This window comes from Cricetulus griseus, chromosome 7, assembly GCF_003668045.3.
Source record: "Cricetulus griseus strain 17A/GY chromosome 7, alternate assembly CriGri-PICRH-1.0, whole genome shotgun sequence".
NCBI lineage: Eukaryota > Metazoa > Chordata > Mammalia > Rodentia > Cricetidae > Cricetulus > Cricetulus griseus.
Window position 1 is genome coordinate 58065613 of NC_048600.1, and position 6728 is coordinate 58072340.

At 42.1% G+C, this 6728-nt stretch overlaps 1 non-coding gene across 1 annotated transcript; it reads right to left on the minus strand.

Moving 5' to 3' along the window:
- Nucleotides 1-4269: 4269 nt before the first annotated feature.
- Nucleotides 4270-4349, minus strand: Mir146a (microRNA mir-146a). The gene has a single exon (NR_105124.1). It is a non-coding gene; the product is annotated as a microRNA mir-146a (primary transcript).
- Between the last annotated feature and the right edge of the window lie 2379 nt (nucleotides 4350-6728).

Consider the following 6728-nt stretch of genomic DNA (forward strand, 5'->3'; position numbering starts at 1 on the left):
AGCAAGGCTTTTAATATCAGGGACACAGGCATGCGGCTATCTTTTCCCTCTCCCACCTGGCTGAACAGGACTGGCTCCGTTGCATAAGTACTTCCTAATAAACCATCTGTTTTCAAACTAGTTCTGACTCCTTGCGGTCCACTTTAATTCCCAGCATCAACTTCAGGCCTTCAACTGTGTGCATGCACACGCATGCATGCATCACACACACACAAATACATACCATGTGCACATAAACATGAAAAAACATACTACATATTGCCTGTTAATTTCTCTTTCATCAAGCAACACACAGGGAGACCTCCAGTGTCTGGAAGGAGTACGACTGTGCATTACGTCTTCTGCAATAATTTATTTTAATTACACATGCTTAGAGGAAGGGTCAAACAATAAAGATTACAAAGAAAGGAAGATGCATCTCAAATCTTAGCCTAGAGTAAAAGTCCCTGTTAATAAGTTGATAATCATTTTTCAATATACTTAGTCCTACAATTTATAGTATCTTATAATGTATAACTTCACATGGTATAACCTGATTTTTCCAATTAACAATGAAGTTTTTGTTGTGTGTATAGGTGTGTGCATGTGAGTGCAGAGGACCACAGAGTCCAAACGAGGACATTGGATCCCTCAGAGCTACAATCTCAAGCAGCTGTGAGCCCTCTGAGGTGGGAACTGGGAACTGAACTCTGGTCCTCTGCAAGAGCAGGAATCACTCTTAACCACTGAGCTATTTCTCCAGCCCCTGCAATAACTTTCAATAAAGCAAATACAACCTCAAAAACCCTTAGCCAGTAGATTGCTCACTGAAATCCTAACACAGAGCTATTCTGAAACAAATCATTTTATCTTTTTGAAGAAATGGCAATAGAACCTAGAACCTTGCTTATAGGCAGCTGCTAAGCCACACCCCTGAGCCTGAAGCATCCTTTTACTTAGTCAATTGTCATCGAAAGGTTTGTGTATCATGTACCAACTCAACTTCAGGAAGATACAACTGTGATAGGGCGATCCTTTGTTAGAAAAGCAGACCTCTGGGTCTCAATGAGCACCTGCCATGCAGAAGCACTAGACCCAGAGCCCTAATAATCTTCCCTGTCACTCTGGGATTTCCAACGCTGACCTCTGGTCTCAGTTGAGATTTGCCAGTGTTCTGGTTCTAGCATGAGTCTAGGCTAGAGGTCTCATAAGCACAGGATGGAAGTGAGGAAGGAGGGTTAAGAGGTCTTGATTTGATCCACAGAGCCCAGGAATGATCACCAGGCACCCTTTTCCATTTGTAGAACATAGTTCCACTTTTCTCTTTTATTAAAAATGGATTTTTATACAATATATTCTGGCTATAGTTTCCCCTCCCTCTGCCCCTCTCAGTTCTTCCCCCACCTCTCCCCCCATCCTTTGCCACACCCTGTCTTTCCTTAGAAAACAAACAGGCATCCTAAGAATAATTAAAATAAGACAAATTAAAAACAAACTAGAATAGGACAGAACAACCAAACTGTTGAAAAAGAGCCAAAGAAAAAAACACAAGAACAGCAGATGCAGAGACCTACATTGGCACACACGGGGATGGATCCCAGAAAACCACAAAACAGGAAGCTTTAATATGTAGATAAAAAAAACTTATAAGGCAGGGGGAAAATGGAGAGGAGGAAGCATCCCTGACTTAGCATGAGACAAAGAACCTCCAAAGATGCTGTGGAATCCATTTTGTGTTGCCTATTTACTACTTGGCATGGAGCTTAATAGTAGTTTGATTCCCCAGTGAAACTCCAATAGAGAAAACTAATTTTTCATTTGTGAGTAGCTATTATTAGAGCTAGCTCTGGGTTAGGCATTGGAGCCTGTGTATACTTCTTTTAGCTCTAGGACCCCATCTGGTACAGACCCAGGCATGCTGCTATACCCTTTGTGAATTCATAATGTCAGCCCTGTTGTGTTTAGAAGACCTTGATGTCCTCCATTCCTTGGTGCCCTCCATCCCTTCTGGCTCCTACATTCTTTTATCCTCCTTTTCTGCAGAGTTCCCTGAGCCCATGGGGGAAGAATTTGATGGAGACATCCCTTTTAGGGCTGAGTGTTCTAGGGGCTCTCACTCTCTGTATGTTGTTTGACTGTGGATATATGTATTTGATCCCATCTGCTGACGGATGAAGCTTTCTGATAATGACTGGAACAACTTGCTTTCCTGGATAATGTAACTGGGAGGTTCCCATGGAGTCTGCTTCAGTTTTTTTCTTAATTTGACACCCGTAGTTTTTGGTGACAACTTGACAAGACCTGGAATGATCTAGAAGACATATCTCCAGTTATAACTATGAGGGATTATTAGACTAAGTTCGCCTGTGAGGGACTATCTCAATAAAGTTAATTGAGATGAGAAAACCTATCCTAAAGAAAGGTGGCACCCTTTCCTGGGTGGTATCCTGGACTGTATAAAAAGAAGAAAATGAGCTGTGAGCAACCATTGCTCGCCACTTCTTGTCTCCAGATGCCATGTGACCAGCAGCTCTCAAGTTTCTTCCTCTGTGACTTCTCCACCAAGATGGACTATACCCTTGAACTGTGAGCCAAATATTTTCTTCCTGAAGTTCCAAAAACTTCTTCTTGAAGTTGTTTTTGCCAGTCTATTTCATCAATACAACAAAAAAGATGATTAATGCATCCTTTTGTTGATCTATCCACATTACGGGAATGAGACTTGGTAAGATTCACTGAGATCATACAGGCAAAACCCTGAGCTTAGGACCTGGTACATGGTACATGCTCAATAAACACCAGTGACCCTGGGAAGAAAAACTGAAAATGTGCATGCTATAGGGTCTCCCACCTCATGCTGCCCCCTCTCTTTTCATTCAGAGACAATAATGAGAAGAAAATCCCAGGGCACCAAGACATAGTGATGAGTCAAAGGTGAGTTCCCAAAAGACGAGTTCCATTCCCAATTTCCCACCAAGTCAAAAGCCTAATGAAATCCAGACACTACATCCAAAGCACTCAAATGCCCTTCCAAACAATGGAAATCACCAAACTAAACCCAAGTCTCAGAAGAGATTCAACATGACAGGTCTCTGAGCCCCAACATTCATCTGTGTCCCCAAACACACTTTCAGAACTGTCCTAATTCTTATCCTTACTTGCAGTGAATTCTAATTTCGACCTCTTTTGCCTTGTTTGGAATGCAAAAGAATAAAGTGGGCAGGAAAGCATGGGTTCAGATAAATGGATGAGGGGGCCATAAGAAGGATGTGTTCATCTTTTTTGTTCCATATCTGAAAAAAGCAGCCAGATACCTCAAGCAGTCCAATGCCAAAGGATTATTGTCACATACAATTAATTCCATCTGGTCCCATAAAGAGACCGGGAAATCACTGCTTGGCAATGCTGTGTCTCAAGCTTCATTAAAGTGGTGCTTCCCAAGAGTCTCCTATAACAGCATGCACAGCACTTAGTCCCCTTCATACCTGACTAAATCATCAGTAAATGTAAACAAGAGTCACAGCAGCAAGAGTCACTCACTGAGGCTGTTCATAGGATGCCAGGCTTTTCCCAAACATGGGAGGGTTTTCTACATTATATTGGTAAGCACTGTCAACTTAACACAATCTAGAATCATCTAGAAAGAGTTTAAGTGAGGGATCATCTAGATCATGTTGACCTGTGTTTAACTATGGGGGAATATATTGACTATATCAACTGACATAGGAAGATCCAGCCCACTGTAGGCAGCACCATTCCCTAGCCAGGTGATCCTAGACTATTTAAGTATAGAGAGAAGTTGAGCACAAGCAAGCATATATGAGCATTTTTTTTCATTTGTTGAGACAGGATCCCACTATATAATATAGCTCTGACTGGCCTGGAACTTGCTCTATAGACCAGGCTGGCCTAGAACTCGGAAGATCCACCTACCTCTGCTTCCCACATTCTGGGAGTAAAGGTGTGCACCACCAGGCCTAACTCTGTTTTTCTTCTTGAATGTGGAGGTGACTGACTACCTGCTTCAGAATCCTGCCTTGTCATCCCCACAATGATGAACCCAGAATTATAATCCAAATAAACCCTTTATCTCCTAAATTTATTTTTGTTGGGGTATTTTATCAGAGCCACATAAATGAGACTAGAACACCCATCAACCCAATGCATGGGTCCTCACTGGGCCTGAAGTTCCACCCTTCACTCCACTCTCTCCACTCTTCAAATTCCTTGGCAGACTAAAGAGGGCCTTCAGAATTTGTTCCAGCCAGTGTTCCTCGGGTCCATGAAGCCAGAGCTATCCCAGCTGAAGAACTGAACTTCACAGGTCTGACATTGACACAACCCATGGAATTCAGTTCTCAGAGCTGAGGATAAACACAGACTCTCCAGAGGAAGCATACAGTCCTTCCTCGCAGGTCAGGTCCTGCCAGCCCTGTAAAGACATAAGAGAAAAATGCCTGATGAATCCAGAGCCACTGCCTCCACAGGTTGGAAATTTGTGACTCATAAGAGTCTGGGACACAAGACAGGCAAGTTCATAAGTAATCATTAAATATGCTGAGCATGTGGTACAGGCCATGTAATCCCAACACTTCAGAGGCTGAGGCAGGAAGATTGTCAGTTTGAAGCTGTAATTACAGCACTTCTGGACTGTGTGTCCAAGGCCAGCCTGAAGCACATAGCAAGACCGTCTCAAAAGCAATCAGTAACATGACAGATGGCTTTTTCCTGTCCCTATTATGCCCTCACACATGTGCCCCTGGCTTGGAAAGCTGTTCTTGATATCCATTCCTCCTGACACTTTCACCTTCCTTATCAGCTCCTCAGCATGACTTCTGATGCCAGAGATGACTGAATGATCACCCCCATGTCCATTCTGTGTTCATAGAACCCTCAGGGTCACAAAGACTCCATTTCCTAGCCTCAAGGGGCCCACCTCTACATAGAAACAGAGGTGATGAATTGCTATCTATCCTCCCTGCTCTCAGAGGGCACAGTGCAACTAACTGCATCCATGCCATGCAGATGAGGGCCACACCCCACCCAGGGTGGGCAGGGCACTGTACTAAAAGAGCTCTGAAATTGTACCACTTCTTCAAGAACTGGAGACTACTCACAGTAGCACATCAGCAAGAACAGGACCCCCCTGCCACTTTCAAGCACTGCTATTTAGGGGTCTCTGTTAGAGTCCTCGAATGTGACTGTTTCACTAATATCTCATCTCCATCCCCTACTCACACCTATCATTATCGGGTATCATGCCCATTCCTTCCCTTCATAAAAATGGCTATAATTTGTAACTTGTAGATCCTTTGATGTAATTATTTAATAAATATTATCTGTCCAACAAGATGTTTTCACAAAGACAGAGCCTAAGCCAGTGCCTTTTTTAAAAATATACAAACACAAGCCAGGGATGGTGGCATATACTTTTAACCCTAGCACTTGGGAGGCTGAGGCAGGAGGATTTCTCTGAGTTCAAGGACAGTCAGGGATGCATTATGGTTTCAGACCAATTAGGGTTATAGAGTAAGACTCTGAAAAAAAAAAGACCCCCATAACAACAATAACAAAAATAAATAATTATTGTAAATCAGTACAATCACTTTATTGACATAGAACTGACACCTATACAGTTCACCTATTTATAAAGGATAAAATTCACTAGCTTTCAATATAGTCATGAAGTTGTTTGATGATCACCATAAGAATGTTTTAAACATCCCGAAACTATTTGCTAATCACATTTACTCCTGATTTCTACTCTTTCTACTCCATATCTCTGGGCAATCGCTAATCTACTTCCTATCTTATATATATGGGCCTATTAAAAGCATTTTTATGAATGAAATCAAATCACACATGGCCTCTCATTACTTGTGCTTTCACTTCGTATTCTCAAAGTTTATCTGTTTATCTGTGGCTTAGTGTATGTATCAGTGTTTAACTTAGTATGGGTTCCATGGGAGAAAAAATACTCCACTTCTACATTTTCTTTATCTATTAGCAATTGAATGGCATCCATATTGTTTCTACTTTTCCTAAGTATTTTTTGTTGTTTTTTAAACTAGGGGAGGGGATGCGCATGAATGCAAATGACAAAGGAGGCCAGTGGCATCAGAGTAGCTTAGAGCTGGATTTACAAGTGGTTGTGAGCCACCAACATGGGTGTTGAGCACCAAACTTGAGTCCTCTGCAAGAATAGTATTTGCTCTTAAACACAGAGCCTTCGATCCAGCCCACTTCTCCCCCTTGACTGCTACAAGCATTTCTATGGCCATTCCCAGCTTTATGCAGATACATGTTGTCATTTCTCTTGACTATTTACCTTAGAGTAGAATTGTTGGGTTACATTAAATCTATGCTTCACCCTTAGAGAACTCTCACACTCTTTGCTAAAGTAGTTACACCATTTGACATTTCCGCCAGCAAGGTCTGGGGTTTCTTTTCTCCACATCCTTGTGATTGCCTGACTTTTTTTTATTGCAGTTCTCCCAGTGGTACCTCATTGTGGTTTTGATTTGCATCTCCCTGGTGGCTAATGAACTTGAGCATCTTTTTATGTATTTACAGCATTTGCACAGCTATTTGGAGTTAGAAGATATAAAATAATCCTAAATAGCTGTTATCTGATTTAACAGGGACTCTTACAGGATCTCAATCAGATAGACTGAGATTCTGCCTTTACTCCCTTTCTCTCAATAGCAGAGAACACCACACCACCACGTGTTAGGAATCAAACACAGGGC